The following is a 9,370-nucleotide window of genomic DNA, read 5'->3' on the forward strand; positions in this document are numbered from 1 at the left end:
ACCTCTCTAAATGCCATACCTAAGTAGAGTTCACATTTAAAAGTAATATAAATAATAAATAATAAGGTAATAAAAAAAAGCATTTAAAATGTCAAAAAGGCAAAAAAGCATTTAATCTATTAAAAAAGCAATAACAAAATGTATTAAAAAATTAAATAGTTTGTATAATAGTTTGTACATTTAAAAAAAATTAACTACCATATTATACTTCGATAAACTGTCTTCGGTAATGCGGATTGACGAACAATTTTGAATTTAGTGTCTGCGCATTATTAACATATTTTAATCTATAGATAGATAGTATGGGTACTTTTATAACTGGTCATACCACATACTCAGATATACTCCATAAAGTATTTAGCAATATCAATAAATATAGCTGATAATAAAATCCATTAAAAATAATTGACAAACGACAATGCACCGTCTTCAGAAGATCTTATCAATTTATATCATTATTAAGAAGCATGTCGTGTATAAAACTATAATAAATCAATTGAAAATTAAACCCAAAAACCCATTTATAAATCAAAAATGCATTTATAAATTATAAATAAAAAAGGAAAAAAATACATTCATCGTCTTATATATTGAATGACTCACATTTTTATAAAAAAATTATTTTTTTAATATTATTATAAAAAAGGCTTTTGGCTTCAAATCCGTACCCTAGTCATATGTCATATAACATAGTTCACTAATAGGTACCTCTTTTTAAAGTGATTACATTATGAATAATATGTGCATTCTTTTAATTCAATTCATGTATACAATATACAATTACAAGATAGAGATTTTAATAGTAAAAATAATATAAAAACATTAATTTTAGAAGAAAGGTATAACTACTTTTTTTGAGTCCTATGACTCACGTAAAATTTGGTTTTTAAGGATTACCTATACCTGTTAGCCTTTCTACACATGGTATATACGAGTATATAGGTTAAAACTATTTTGGAATGATAAACAAAAAGCATAATAGTGGTACGCCAGGGAGGTGTATTTTTCTGGATTCCATTTATCCTCTGTTTTGAGTATTTATAACATATTCAGTATTAATGTGAATTTTAATAACAATATTTAATATAAAAATACAAGTACAAAATAAAAATTAAAAATAATATATTTCTGATTGTGTTACCGCTATTTAACATTTACTATAACAAGATAAAAAAATAATTATTTTTTAATTTAAATTCTACACAATATATTTACAATATAATTGGTCTGTTGTAACTAAATACCAATAGGCAAAAAAAAAAAATTAAAAATTATATTTTTAAATATTTTTTATCCTTATATATTTTTTTAAAATTTTTGGTATTTTAAATGACAACATAGAGTTTTATTTTCATATTCCAGAGCAGAAAAATTTTCTGAGTATTTTGTTACATAAAAATCGAATTTAGGGCGAGTAGTTTATGAGTTATAAGTGTTTAAAGTTTAGATGCACGGGAGTGGAGTGGTTCGGGTTTATCCCACAAAATGTTTGTCCACTACTCCGCTTGTCTAAACTTTAAATACGTTATGTTAAATTCTGCTTTTGATTATGAAATTAAAACTCTATGTTGCCATTCAAAAAAGTAAATAACTAAAAAAATAAGGATAAAAAATATTTAATATAATTTTTTAATAAAAACGTTATTTTTTTATTAACTTGAAACTATGTAAAAAAATGTTTTCAAAAACTTGAATACTTTTTGAAATAATGAGTGTTTTATGATAAAAAAATTACTCTGTGTATTGTATTTCTAAATTAATATAATTTTATTTATTTTGTTTTATTCGACAGACGATAAAACAAATCACTATAGGACAGTGTTCCAACTTATAATTTTAATTTTCGTATAAAATATTATGTAAAATATTATAAAAACAAATTTATAATATAAAAATTATTGTGTGTTATATTTCTTGTTTTTAAGAATATAATATATAAAAATGAAACTACAAAATTTGTATGTATGCAAGAATGTTGGGAGGCTAAGCCCCCTCAACTCCCCCCGATTTCCGCCAATGGGTACAGGTTGTACGTAAATTATTTAATATTAGGTAATTTAAAAAAGTCCTCTGGAGCCTATGGAAACTAGTTGAGAGAATTTCGTTCTCATCTTCCAAACACTTATACATAACAATTAATCCTTATTATACATTTTATTTTACTGAATTGGTTATTAAGTTAATGCCGAGTTGCATATATAATTAATTTTAGTTTAATGAAATCTTATAAAATATATAAATTAAATAAAAATAACACAATCTTTTTACTGAAAAAAAGATAAATTTAGCATTATAATTTTAATACTAATATAAATGTATTATTTTAGGAGTAAACTTCATCACATATTTGAGCAACATGCCTAGACGCAAACAACGTAAGTATTTAAAAATTATGATTTTTTTAAATTTAATAACAAATTATTAACTAATAATAATTAGCGATTATATGTTTATTCAATGTTATCATTGTTTATAATTTTATAAGAATTCAATTGACAAATTATTTTAATTTTACCTTAAATAACTTTAATGGTCTTGGGCATTAAAATCGTATCAACGTTCTCTTTCAAATGCATATTTAATATCTTGGAACGTTTAATGGGGAATAAAAATAAACATAAAAGGAATTTGAACGTCTTAAATGTGAATCGTTAATGATGATTTAGTTTTTAATTTTAAACATTTTCTTAAATAAGTTTACTATAATAAGAGATCATTTCTTATTAGTTATTATTTAATTTTGGTATTTAAATTTATGCATATCGATAAGACAATAATATCTTAGTTAATTGTATTTTAGCCTTTAGAATTGGTATTAGTACCTATATGTCAAATAGTAAATAGCTAAATAAAAATGTATTTATTTCCGAGTCTTCTAATTTTTGACTTGTTTATTGTGTTCTTTGAAATTAAACTTATTTAATATTACATTTTTAATTGAAATTTTTTTTTTTTTTAAATAATTTTATATTTTGTATAAAATCTAAAAAATATAAAACAAAATTTCAATTTTGTGATGTCAAATTATAATCTAGCAATTTATAAAAAAAATATATGATTTATGGTTATAATTATTTAAATTAATATATCATAGATAAAAATCGAATTTGCCAGACGAGTTAAATATTTTAAATGATTTTTTATATGTTATAGATAAATATATAGTGTATAAGTACATGACTTTAATATAATAGATATAATATTAAATGTTTCACACATGGCAATGTATTCAAAAAAGCAAATAAAATCATTTTTAAAATGAAAACTAATGAATTGCTAATCTAAATTTGAAATAATATTTTTTAATAATTCAAATGTATTTTAGCCAATAGCCATATAGTTTTTTCAGTATTTCCCTTTGTACTAATTAGCAGTGAGTCAATAAATTGTATTATCCATTAAAAAAAAAATTGTCTTGATTATTCCTATTCAACTGCATGAATTAGAATTATTACTGTACCCCAAAGCAATTAATACGACTAATAGAAAATGTTTACCTATATACGTATTTTCAATAGAATCATATGTTGAATAGGTAGATATTGCTAAAATAGACTTTTCGTTTGCATTTAACTCTAAAAAAATGATGTTATATGTATTCAAGTACCTATATATTATTTGTCAACTTTAACTTTTAATTTAAAAATTTAAATATATTTACAAATGGATAAACTGTTGTTTGTCTGCATCCAGTATATGTATATACTATAGCTAGTTGTGTCCCCCCCAAAAAAATAAAAAAAAAATATCTAAACCTAATAACTGTTCAGATTATTTTTTGCATTACAATTTAAATTTTGGTCCGATTTATATTTACCATTTAAAGATGATAATCATCATTGATATTTCTAACTTCTTTCTTATACTATGTTGCCCGTTTAATGATTAAATCTACGTTGCTAATTAATAATTGTTGTAGCCTGTGAAGCTTTACATTCAAAGTTCAACGACATTTTCTATAATGCTCGTCCAAATATTTTTGTGTTCATGGATGCTTCGAAAAATGTACAATAAGATAATAATGATGATAGTAAATATGTAAGACCTAGAAATGACCGATAAGTAATCGTTTTAAATGTTTCAATAATAAAAAATTAAATGCTGAATAATTAATATAATAGATGAAGAAATATAAATTAAAAATACTATGACTCAATTAAAATAAAACCAAATTAACAAATTTTAAATTTATAAAAAAAAATGGCAATAAGTTTTCACAGTGTTCTTATATGCCATAATATGACATAAAAAAAAAAAAAAAATAACATTTTTAACCTATCTGTTAGTAATTAAATATTACATACAGTCCTATACATGTAGAGTGTGTAGTGTAAAAATGTGAAGAAAAATGAAGTTTAGAGTAATATGGAATTATATAATACATACATACTATATTATTTTATATTTTTTTATTAATAATTAGTTGAATGTGCCCCAAATAAAAATCTGGTCCGTAATTCGAATATACTCTAAAAAAAAAATAGACCCGCAATTAGTATGTACTATGTAGGTACATTAAAAAATCTCGAATATATTAATTAGAAATACATTTTTACTCTGGAATGCAACTAGTAATCACCAATACAAATACATTAATATATTTGACTTGGACTTGGTAACACGAAATTTAAGGGAAAAAAATTTGAGATATTAAAATTTTTGAAAAATATTTATCAAGGTTCTAATTATCAAGAGTCAAATGCTTAACATTAAAATAAAATAATTAAAAGTATCAAAATGAAACGCTTGGGAAATTGGAGACTACTGCACAGCTGCAGACTGCAGTTATAAATTGCAATCTTAATCCATTTTATATTTTTTTTACGCTTAACCATTAAGCCTAATAAATCATTACATAATTTATAATTTATAATACCTACACAAATGTTTGACACAAGACAATAATAAAATAAAAAATAAAATAATGTTTGATTATCTAGTGGACTTCAATATGTACATTGCACATATATAGTCAAATAGTTAAACTCTTATACTACTCGTTTTAGTAAATTGGTTGACATGTCATAAATTATAGTATTCAGATATTCTATACAGTGCCGTACATAAAAAATAATTTCAGGGGGGTTAAAAAAAATATTCATTCTTAAATTGTATATTATCTTAATAATTAATTATACAATCAAAATCAATGCCCGTACCAACCATACATTTCGGGAGAGGTTTGAACCTCTCCCCTCCCTATATACGCCACTGAATGAAAACAACTGGTAGAGGTTTCCAACTTATGTCCAAAATCAAGTTATAACCAGCCTTCCGAAGGACGATAAACATTAACCTAAGAATATGTATAATAAGTTATTATTAATAACCCAAAATGTTATTGCATGTACTTGTGTCGCGTTGCACAAATAATTATCATCTATAGTCTATATCATAATTCAATTTAAATTTTAAAATTCAAATTAAGGTTCTCGAATAAAAATTTTGGCAACAGGGTTACAAGTGTTTAACATGAGTATTAAAAGAGAACGATAAGCCCTCAAAAATTGAAAAATCTAATTTTTATAAGTTCCTGCAACGGTAACTTTTTATTGATCAACCTTCTAAATCAATGTAAATATTGCTGGGGAGGCACAAGCAGACATTACAAAGTAAAATTTTATTTATTAAATTATTTTCATTTTAAAATGTAGGGAAAAATGAATCTAATTTTCTTTTTGATTTATAGGAAGGGGCGCGAGATTTTTGAAAATGTACAAAAGGGGTGTAGGATAGAAGAGGTTGAAAACCACTGTTCTAAATATATACATTGAATTTCGTCTATAATTCGTATAGATTTTGTATGTAATACACCATTAAGATTATAAAGATTTTTTGCATAATACGCATTTTCCTTATTTTGGAAGCAAACTTGATTCTAGCTAGTGTAAATCGTTTTTATATAGGTACATATAATATTTAAAATCTATTTTATTATTTTATTTTCACCGTCAGGGTCATGCAAAATTGCAAAAGTACTTTAATTAAATATGTATTTGAAATCTAAATAGGTAGTTTTTTTATTCATCAGTTATTTTCAAAATTTAGACTTTTGAGTTTTTCTATTCGACAAATCAAAATTAACGTTATAAACGATTCAGTTATATTTGTTAATATGTACTAAGTGACATCTAAAGTTCTCATGTTTATTAATTTTTGTATTTTACTGCACTTTTTATTTTAGGCTACCTACTTTACCTTTTTATAATATTTATTAAATAATAAATGAATCATTTAAATAAGACTCCAAAAGTTAAAAACAAATTATACGTAGTTAATCTATATTAAGTAGCAACATTTTTTTAGGAAATGGTAGACAAGGTTAAAATTATTCATTAATAATTAAGTATTTTTGATTTATTTCAATTTTAAACAATGTAATCTATTGTAAATGCTAATCAATAGGTGTGTAAAAATGTTTCTTTCACAATTAAACGAATAATTATATTCTCCCTTGATTTAGATTATACGGCTTATCTATAGTATTTACAGTACTAGAAATTATAACAAATTAAAGTAACCTAAAATAAATACCTATGTTCATTGTTAATTAAATTTAACAGTAAAGCCATAGTATTTGAACATTACCTCACAAATATTTTGTTAAATATATCTAAGTATACTACTAAAACTTGGCAAAATAGTATTGTACTTAGTCAGTATTATCATCATGACAAATTCTTGGCGGAAATATCGTTTATGTAATCCTTAATTTGTCATCTCAATAATTTAACAAAGAAGTCAACGTTTTGGATTAATTTTAAATATTAATTTATTATAAAACGTATTTTTCAAGAAAACCGTTTTTTACCCAGGTTTTATTTCATAGACATACGAAATACATATTATTTACTTTACATTTTGAAATAAAATTACTAATTGTTAATATATTAATCAATAAATCAAATACGTTTTATATCTATAAGATATCCCGTTTAAACTTTCAACTAAATTATAAAATAATTAAATATTAAAACACAAATGAAAGGTTGAGTTAATATACTTTTTTTCTTTTGAAATCGATCAATGAGTTATTTTAATTTTTATATATTTGTATTAAAGAATCTACAAAGAAACTCATAGGAATTAATTTTAAATCAAATTAAAGGTTTCTGTAATTATTTATCTAGTTATTTTTTTCAAATCGTTGTAATCTAGCTAAAAAAATAACATTATGTCCTTTATGGAATTTTACAGCTACTATGTATCTAACCTTAGTGACTAAATACTTTAAAACTACTAAAACCTACATGTACAATACAATTCATAACTTACTTAATCGTATAGGTTAAGTTAATATAATATTAGGTAAATCAGTCAAAAATGTAATATTCTTTGTTACCTATTGCACCAACCACTAGTCACTAAGAGTACAATATTATATAATGATATTCAATAGTGTTTTTAGTTTTCGACGATATCGATTTTGTTATTTTTTTATAGTTAACAAATATTATTAAAAAAACTTTACATAGGTACTTGAAATTTTCACAAAGTATTTATATTTAGTATTTATTTTAGTTTTTAATACATGCGAATCAATTACAATTATATTTTTATAGATAGAACTAATGGAACATATATCGACTAAAAAATGGGATAAATAACACTTTGGAATTCATTGGTTTATGTAAGATTCCAATTTAACTGAATTTCTTTAGTTTGAAAAAACAAACAAAAGTATTTACTCAAATTACATTGTTGAATTCACTTCTCCGTTAAAAATAAATTTTTACCTCTTATAAGTAAAAGGTATATAAATAAATATATATACCCATATTAATTTTCTACATTTATTTATTGACAAAATTATGAAGTTTGATTAATGAATAACAACAAAAAAAAAATTAGTATAATACTTTAAGAATAAAAAAACCTAAAAATAAAAATTTGAACATAAATAAATCGAATCTATTTGTAAGGCACATACAATTTTCATTTTTTTTTTCAATGATGATTTAATATTTATACTTAGTCAAAAAGTTTAAAAATGTAAAATACGATTTCTCATAAGCAGTTTTAACATAAATCTAAAATTTTTAATAATATACATGCACAATTTTTTTTATTAACGTTCCAATTATAAATTTCGACAATGTTTTATATTTGAAGTTATACAATTTTAGTTATTATGTAGCACGCTACTATATACAACTATCGTTAAAAGTTGACGAAGAACTTTTGGAATTAAAAACCCACTTCAAATAATAATTTTTGAAAGATTTTAGATTAAGACATTTCTTAAATTAACAAATTAACGGAATTTTGAGTATTAAAAAAAAAAGAAAAGAATATTCAAGTTTACTAAAATTAGCTTTTTCAATATTAGACTAAATAAAAAATAAAAATGGAAAGATAACATAGCGTCAAACTGTCAAAGAGAATTTTTTATTCACCCTGCTAATATTTTACTATGTTTTTAATATTTATAAACCTACTATATAGGTTATGTACTAGTTATCAGTCTCAAGTTTTTCTTAAATGTTTTTTTCCTTTTAAAAAAAAAAAAAAAAAAAATGAAAATGTTATATAGTTCAAACGTTTTAATTAAAATGTTTATTCTAATTTATATATTTCTAATTAAAATAAAATGTGTTAATACATTTACATATATTAGATTTTTTAAGTGCGAACAGAGTTAATATTGTTTGAGCTTAATATACATATGTTGAGAAACACTGTTCTAGAATCTAAACACAAAACTCTTTTTTTCATTTTTATACTTACTAATAAAAAAATATCGTAACACGAAAGACTTGTATATTTAAACACATATAATATTATAATTGTATATGATCAGTAGATTAGTATATCATACCATTGGTAGCCTAGCCAGTAGATTAGTATATCATATTATTTCCATAGGCTTTTGACTACTAATTAATAAAAAAGTTATATGAACAAGATATCAACTAGTACTACGTAAATATAAAAATTATTTTTATATTTCGTTGATAGCCATGTCACAACAGTCGACGCAAGTAAAGATTCACTATCATGCTACCTACCTATATAGTATATAATATTGTTTTATATAGAATAACTTTTTACGCTGGTAATCGAGCGATGAAAGGGCTAATCTACATTTTATTTTCCTTTTTTTTTTTTTTTGTTACAGTTATTTTAATGTTTAGTTATGCCTCTGATAAAAACGATGATATTTTTATAAAATATATTAATTAGACTTAGATAAATATTTGTAGTATAACTATCATGTTCTGTCATCACTCATCTTGAAAATTAGTAAAATGTAGATTATATATAGGTAACTATAAATATTATTTTATTAAAATATATATTTTTAAAAGTTCTTAATATATTTAATTGGAAGTCACTTTCAAAAAACACAAAATATTAATTAATTCAGTTT

This window comes from Rhopalosiphum maidis, chromosome 4 (assembly GCF_003676215.2).
Source record: "Rhopalosiphum maidis isolate BTI-1 chromosome 4, ASM367621v3, whole genome shotgun sequence".
NCBI classification, from domain to species: Eukaryota; Metazoa; Arthropoda; class Insecta; order Hemiptera; family Aphididae; genus Rhopalosiphum; species Rhopalosiphum maidis.